The sequence below is a fragment of the Bison bison genome, unplaced genomic scaffold (genome assembly GCF_000754665.1).
Source record: "Bison bison bison isolate TAMUID 2011002044 unplaced genomic scaffold, Bison_UMD1.0 scf7180017864530, whole genome shotgun sequence".
Classification (NCBI taxonomy): domain Eukaryota; kingdom Metazoa; phylum Chordata; class Mammalia; order Artiodactyla; family Bovidae; genus Bison; species Bison bison.
Genome location: NW_011495080.1, coordinates 8,158,297 through 8,166,577, shown reverse-complemented (window position 1 = coordinate 8,166,577; position 8,281 = coordinate 8,158,297).

Here is an 8,281-nt window from a genome sequence, read left to right as displayed (position 1 = left end):
AGGGTGGTGTCATCTGCATATCTGAGGTTATTGAGATTTCTCCCGGCAATCTTGATTCCAGCTTGTGCTTCTTCCAGTCCAGCATTTCTCATGATGTACTCTGCATATAAGTTAAATAAGCAGGGTGACAATATACAGCCTTGACGTACTCCTTTTCCTATTTGGAACCAGTCTGTTGTTCCATGTCCAGTTCTAACTGTTGCTTCTTGACCTGCATACAGATTTCTCAAGAGGCAGATCAGGTGGTCTGGTATTCCCATCTCTTTCAGAATTTTCCAGAGTTTATTGTGATCCACACAGTCAAAGGCTTTGGAATAGTCAATAAAGCAGAAATAGATGTTTTTCTGGAATTCTCTTGCTTTGTCGATGATCCAGCGGATGTTGGCAATTTGATCTCTGGTTCCTCTGCCTTTTCTAAAACCAGCTTGAACATCTAGAAGTTCATGGTTCACGTATTGCTGAAGCCTGGCTTGGAGAATTTTGAGCATTACTTTACTAGCATGTGAGATGAGTGCAATTGTGCGGTAGTTTGAACATTGTTTGGCATTGCCTTTCTTTGGGATTGGAGTGAAAACTGACCTTTTCCAGTCCTGCGCCCACTGCTGAGTTTTCCAAATTTGCTGGCATATTGAGTGCAGCACTTTCACAGCATCATCTTCCAGGATTTGAAATAGCTCTACTGGAATTCCATCACCTCCACTAACTTTGTTCGTAGTGATGCTTTCTAAGGCCCACTTGACTTCACATTCCAGGATGTCTGGCTCTAGGTCAGTGATCACACCATTGTGATTATCTGGGTCGTGAAGATCTTTTTTGTACAGTTCTTCTGTGTATTTTTGCCACCTCTTCTTAATATCTTCTGCTAGGTCCATACCATTTCTGTCCTTTGTCGAGCCCATCTTTGCATGAAATGTTCCCTTGGTGTCTCTAATTTTTGGTGTCTAATTTTTTACTGTATGGAAACTGTGGAAAATTCTTAAAGAGGTGGGAATATCAGCTCATTTTACCTGCCTCCTGAGAAACCTGTATGCAGATAGAGAAGCAAAAGTTAAACCAGACATGGACCAATGGACTGGTTCAAAATTGGGAAAGGAGTACGTCAAGGCTGTATATTTTCACCCTGCTTATTTAACTTCTATGCAGAGTGCAAAATGCTAGGCTGGATGAAGCACAAACTGGAATCAAGACTGCCGAGAGTGAAGAGGAACTAAAGAGCCTCTTGATGAAGTTCTCAAGAGGAGAGTGATAAAGCTGGCTTAAAACTCAACATTCAAAAGATGGAGATCATAACATCTGGTTCACTTCATGAAACAATGGAAACAGTGGCAGACTGTTTTCTTGGGCTCCAAAATCACTGCAGATGGTGACTGCAGCCATGAAATTAAAAGACACTTGCTGCTTGAAAGAAAAGCTATGACCAACCTAGACAGCATATTAAAAAGCAGAGACATCTCTTTGCCAACGAAGGTCCGTATAGTGAAACTTATGGGTTTTCCAGTAGTCATGTACAAATGTGAGAGTTGAACTATAAAAAAGGCTGAGTGCCAAAGAATTGATGCTTTCAAACTGTGGTGTTGGAGAAGACTCTTGAGAGTTCCTTGGACTGCAAGGAGATCAAACCAGTCAATCCTTAGGAAATCAACCCTGAGTGTTCTTTGGAAGGACTGATGCTGAAGCTCCAATACTTTAGTCACCTGATATGAAGAAATGACTCATTGGAAAATATCCTGATCCAGGGAAAGATTAAAGGGAGGAGAAGAAGGGGGCGACAGAGGACAAGATGGTTGGATGGCACTACTGACTCAATGGACATGAGTTTGAGCAAGCCCTAGGAGATGGTGAAGGACAGCAAAGTCTGGCGTGCTGCATGCAGTCCAAGGGGTCACGAAGAGTCAGACACTACTCAGTGACTGAACAATGACAACATAAATCCCTTGAGATCTGTCCAAGTCGTTACATATATCATTCCTTTTTATTGCTGACTACTGTTCTATGGTGGGCTTCCCAGATTGTGCAGTGGTAAAGAATCCGCCTGCAATGCAGGACACGGGAGTTTGATCCCTGGGTCAGGAAGTTCCCCTGCAGAAAGAAATGGCAGCCCACTCCAGGATTCTTGCCTGGGAAATCCCACGGACAGAAAAGCCTGGCGGGCTACAGTCCATAGGGTGGCACAATCGTCAGGCACGACTTAGTGACTAAACAGCAGCAGCGGCAGTGTCCATTGTATGGATGTACCACAGTTTGTTTAACCATTCACCCATTAAAAGACATTTGGTTAGTTTTTCAGTTTTGAGATATTACAGATAAAACTGCTATGAACACTGATGTACAAGTTCCTGCGTGGAAATAAGCCTTTGTTTCTTTTGGCTAAATGCCCAGAAGTGTGATTGTTTGGGTTGTATGGTAAGTGTATGTATGCTTTTTTCAGAGGGGCTGGTTTCCAGAGGGACTGTATCGATTTTCATTGCCCAGCCATGTGTGAGTGATCCAGTTTGTCCCCAGCCTTGCCAACATTTGGTGTTAATCATGTTTTTCACTTTAGCCATTTTGATAAGTATTCCTGATTATCTCCTTGTAGTTTAATTTGCATTTCTCTAATGACTAATGATGTTGAATATCTTTTGATGGACTATTTGCCACCTATATATTCTCTTCTGTGAGACTATGTTTTGCCCATTTTCTGATGAAATTGTTTGTTTTTTTAATGTTGAGTCTTGAGAGTTCTTTATATATTCCAGATTCTACATCTTTGTCAGATATGTGATTTGCAAATATTTTCTCCCAGTCTATAATGTCTTTTCATTCTCTTAACAGTATGTTTTGCAGAGCTAACATTTTAAGAATTCTGATAAGGTCCAATTTATTTTTTTTCTTATGGGTCATTCTTTTGATATCAAGTCTAAGAACTCTTTGCTGAATCATAAGTCTTTAAAATTTTCGCCTATGTTTTTTCCCTAGAAATTTTATTGCTTTATATTTGCATGATTAATGAATTAATTAATGGCTGCACTGGGTCTTGGTTACTGTGTGTGGACTTTCTGTAGTTGCAGCAAGCAAGGGATACTCTCTTGTTGCAGAGCACAAGCTCGAGGGTGCACAGGCTCCGTTGCCCTGTGGCCTTTGGGATCTTCCTGGACCAGGGATTGAACCAGTGTCCCCTGCATTGCAAAGAGGACAACTTAACCACTGCACCACAAGGGAAGCCCTACAAGATAATTTTGAGTTAATTTTTGTATAAGCTGTAAAGTTTAGGTTGTTTCATAGTTTTGCTTATGATGTCTAATTTCTCCTGCACCATTTATTGAAAAGATTACCCCTCTTCCATTGAATTTCTTTTGCTACTTTGTCAAAAATTAATTGTGCATATTTGGGGGCATACTTACGACTTCTCTATTCTATTCCATTGATCGATATATCTTTCTGTCAGTGCCACATTGTCTTGGTCACTGTAGCTTTATAGTAAGCTTTAGAATCAAATTATTCCTCCCACTTTATTCTTCTTTTCCAAAAACTGTTTTGGCTACACTAGAGTCTTTCACTTTCTATATAAATTTTAGAATAAGCTTGTCTATGTCTGCAGAGAAACTTGCTGAGATTTCAGTAGGAATTGTGTTAGAGATTTAGGGAAAATTGACATCTTTACTACGTTGAATCTTCCAATCTATAAACAAGTGTGTCTCTCCAAGGATTTAAGTTGTCTCTCATTCCTTTCATGAGCATTGAATAATTTTCTTTATACAGGTCTTACACATATTTTTGGTAGATACATATAAAAGTATTTCATTTTCTTTGGAGCAATTATAAAGAATGCCTTCTTGAGGAGAAACAGTTGAAAGAGGCCTGAGAGAAGGGAGAAGATGAAAGTGAATGGGAGTCAAAGGTTCTGAGGCAGGTGTTTGCTTGGTGTGTGAAAGGACCAGCAAAAAGAACATGTTTAGGTAGAGTGAGTTAGAAAAAGAGTGGGGCTTCCCTATTGGCTCAGACAGTAAAGAATCTGCCTGCAGTGTGGGAGACTAGGGTTTGATCCCTGGGTGGGGAAGATTTCTTGGAGAAGGGCATGGCAATCCACTCCAGTATTCTTGCCTGAAGAATTCCATGGAAGAGGAGCCTAGAGGGCTACAGTCCATGGGGTCACTAAGAGTCAGACATGACTGAGTGACTAACACATACACACAGAGAAAAAGAGTAGCGGCAAATGAGATCCAGGAGGTTGCCAAGAGTCAACAGCATGATAAGATCTCGGAATTTACCTTGAATGTGGTGAGATGCCATTAGAGAGTTCTGAGCACAGGGATGATATGATCTGACTTACATTTTAAAAGGATCACCCTGGCACCTGGCTGGAGTGTATAAGGGTATACATTGGACTGTAGGCTGGACTGTAGGAGGGTATAAGGAAACAGAGTGCTCTGTTAGGAAGCTCCTGGAGTGGCCCAGGAGACAGATGATGGGAGCTCCAGCCAGGCTGACAGTTGTGGAGGTAAGAAAGAGTAATTTGAGTCTAGACATATTTCGAATGTGTAGCTGACAGGATACACTGATGGATTGACTGTGGGATGTAACTCAAAGAGAAGAGTCAAGGATGAGTCAAACGTTCTTGCCTTGGGTGCAACTGGGTAAATGGTGGTGCCATTTATTGAGAAGAGGAAAACTACATTCTCTTTTTTTTAGCTTTGTTTTTCTTCCTTTTTTTTTTTTTTAAAGAAAGTATAGTTTAGTTATTAATAATTTAAATGTTGAATTAATTTCTGCTGTACAGCAAAGTGATTCAGTATATACATATATATGTGTGTATATATATATATATATATACATTCTTCTTTATGCACATTCTTTTTATATCTTCTTTTCCATTATGGTTTATCATAGAATATTGAATATTGAATCTGTGCTATACAGTAGGACCTTGTTGTTTATCCATTCTATATATAAAAGCTTACATCTGTTAATCCTAACCTCCCACTCGATGTCTCCCCCAACCTCCTCCCCCTTGGCAACAAGTCTGTTCTCTATGTCCATGATTCTGAAAAACTATACTCTTTAGTATAAAAACAGAACTGTCACTGCACAGAAAAGCCTAAAACCTGAAATACCATGTGCAGTCAGACTGAAATGAGTAAGATTACTCTTTCCCAAACCAGGCCCATTTCTACACTGTTAATTACCAGTTGGACTTCCAGCAATTACTGAAATGGCACAAAAGTCCTTAATTTTGATGAAGTGCCATTTGTCTATATTTTCTTTTATTGCCTATAATTCGGGTGTAATATCCTTGAAATCATTGCCAAATTCAACGTCATGTAGATTTTCCCCATTTTCTTCTAAGATTTTTGTAGTTTTAGCTTTTAAATGTAAGTTTTTGGTCCATTTCAACTTTATGTTTATTGTGAAAGGTATGCATGTAAATATCCAATTTCCCCCAATACTTCTTGTTGAAAAGACTATCATTATCCTATTGGATAGTCTTGGTACCTTCTAGAAAATTAATTGGTCATATAAGTAAGAGTTAATTTTCAGGCTGTCTATTCCATTCTATTGGCCTATATGTCTATCCTTATGCCAATATCAGGGACTTCCATGGTGGCACTAGTGGTAAAGAACCTGCCTGTCAATGCAGGAGATGTAAGAGATGCTGGTTTGATTCCTGGTTGGGAAGATCCCCTGGAGGAGGACATGGCAACCCACTCCAGTATTCTTGCGTGGAGAATCCCATGGACAGTGGAGCCTGGTGGGCTACAGTCCAAGGGTCACAAAGAGTCAAACACGACTAGAGAGACTTAGCAAAGCACATGCCAGTATCATCATGTTTTAATTGTTGGAGATTTGTAGTAAGTTTTAAAACTGGGAAATGTAAGTCCTCTCATTTTAATAATCATTTCTCAAGATTGTTTTGTCTTTTCAGGGCCCCTTGTAATTCTATAAGTATTTGAGGATCAAACTATTTGTCCATTTCTGTGAAAAAGGCTGTTGGAATTTTGATAGGGATTGTGTTAAATCTACAGATTGCTTTTGTAGTATTAACATCTTAACATTGTTAAGTCTTCCTATCCATGAACACAGAATGTCTTTCCATTTATTTAGATATTCTTTAATTTCTTTCAGCAACATTTTGTAGTTTTCAGTGTACAAGTTTTGCACCTTCTAGGTTAAATTTATTCCTAAGTATTTAATTCTTTTAGATGCTTTGTAGGAGAAGGCAATGGCACCCCACTCTAGTACTCTTGCCTGGAAAACCCCATGGACGGAGGAGCCTGGTAGGCTGCAGTCCATGGGGTCGTGAAGAGTCGGACACGACTGAGCAACTTCACTTTCACTTTTCACTTTCATGCACTGGAGAAGGAAATGGCAATCCACTCCAGTGTTGTTGCCTGGAGAATCCCAGGGATGGGGGAGCCTGGTGGGCTGCTGTCTATGGGGTTGCACAGATTAGGACACAACTGAAGCAACTTAGCAGCAGCAGCAGCAGCAGAGGCTTTGTAAATGGAATTGCTATCTTAATTTTCTTTTCAGAACATTCATTTCTGATGTACTGAAACACAACTGATAATATCTCATCTTTATAAGAAATGCAAATGGAACTTAGACTAAGTTGTTCAAAGGTCCTTGGCTAATTAGGTCACTTAACTCCAAATTGATTGTGCTCCTTCTCTGAGAAGGTAGTTTATCTAGTCCCTTTCCCATTTTATCCTTTCCATCTAAAATGATGCTCTTACTTGTTAAATAAGAAACACAATAAAGAAAGGGCTTCCCTGGTGGCTCAGTCAGTAAAGAGTCTGCCTGTAATAAAGGAGACCCGGGTTCAATTCCTGGGTCAGGAAGATCCCCTGGAGAAGGGAATGGCAAATCCACTCCAGTATTCTTGCCTGGAGAATCCATGGACAGAGGAGTCTGGTAGGCTACAGCACATGGAGTCACATAGAGTTGGACACGACTGAGTGACTAACACTTTCACAGAATAAAGAAAGAAGTGGAGCACTGCAACAGTTATGCTTCAGATTCTATCCAGTGTGACAACGGAACTGTAAGGAAGCAACCAAAGCCTCAAGGATACCCATGGATAGCCCATACATACTTTCATGTTCATTCTGTTCAAGTGGAGGGCCCAGAGGCAAAGAGAGAGTCAACATTGAATGCGTGACCTCAAAATGCCAAAATATTTGGTGAGAATGACTCAGAAATCAAGAAGCTACTTGTAGCAAATTGAGTACTGTAATACACTGTCACACAGGAGAGCTTCTCTTGGACCTGATAGAAGGACTGTGTTATGACATGTAAACGGGGTTAAGACTCTGGAGGAACTGGGTGGAGGGTGGCTCAGGTTCAGGAGAGGAGGAGCAGTTCTCACTCCACCACCATGAAGTTGGAGACCAGGAGTGTGTCAAATCACTCAGAAGTCTCTAGAAGACACTGTTGATCCTGCCCTGCCTGAAGGAGGGGATGGATGAGCTTTCTCCAAGACCTTGAATACCACTCAAGAACCACCAGGAACAGGAGTTTACTGTGGGTCCAGTGGCTAAAAATCCTTGCAGTGCAGGGACTGGGGAACTAACATCCCACATGCCATGGCGCAGTTAAGCCCGTGGGCCATAACTACTGAGCCCATGTGCTGTGGAGCCTGCTTTGGAGCTCCAACATGATGCAACTGAGACCTATAGCCAAATAAACAAATATATATATATATATGTTTTTTTTTTTTTTTAAAGAACCAGCAGGAAATCTCTTCCCCAGTCCTCACCGAACATTCTCCATCCCGTTCTGAAACTGCTGTCTGACAGGACCTAGAATTTTGACTTCCTGGGGTGTGAGCCTCGAGGAGTTGAGAAATGAGCACATCCTCTCCCTCCTTCTAAAGGGAAGAACATTTTGGATGGAAGACAGCACTCTAGAATTGTCTCAATTCATCCTCTTCAATCTCTTGCATAAAGGTTTTATCTTACATTGATGTGATTCTTCCTCAAAAGATGATGGGATTCTTCTTCCTTCCCAGAAATTCAAGACTAGGGATGGTGTAGCTTTCATTCTTGAAGAATTGCTAACAGTTTTAGGCAGAGAGGTCAGGGGCTGCATGAGCACTTGCATAGGTTTCTCCCTAATGGTGGAATACTGAGAAAATCCCTCAGGGATTCAGTGCTGTCACAGTAACAACAAGATAGAAAATAAGAGGAGAAAGTTCCCAAAGCAAAGCAACGGTATGGTGTTATGCAACCTGCTCTGTGCCTCAAACTTCAGACATAACAGCCACTTCATTTATATCACAGAAAAAAATAACTGCGGTAGGTCA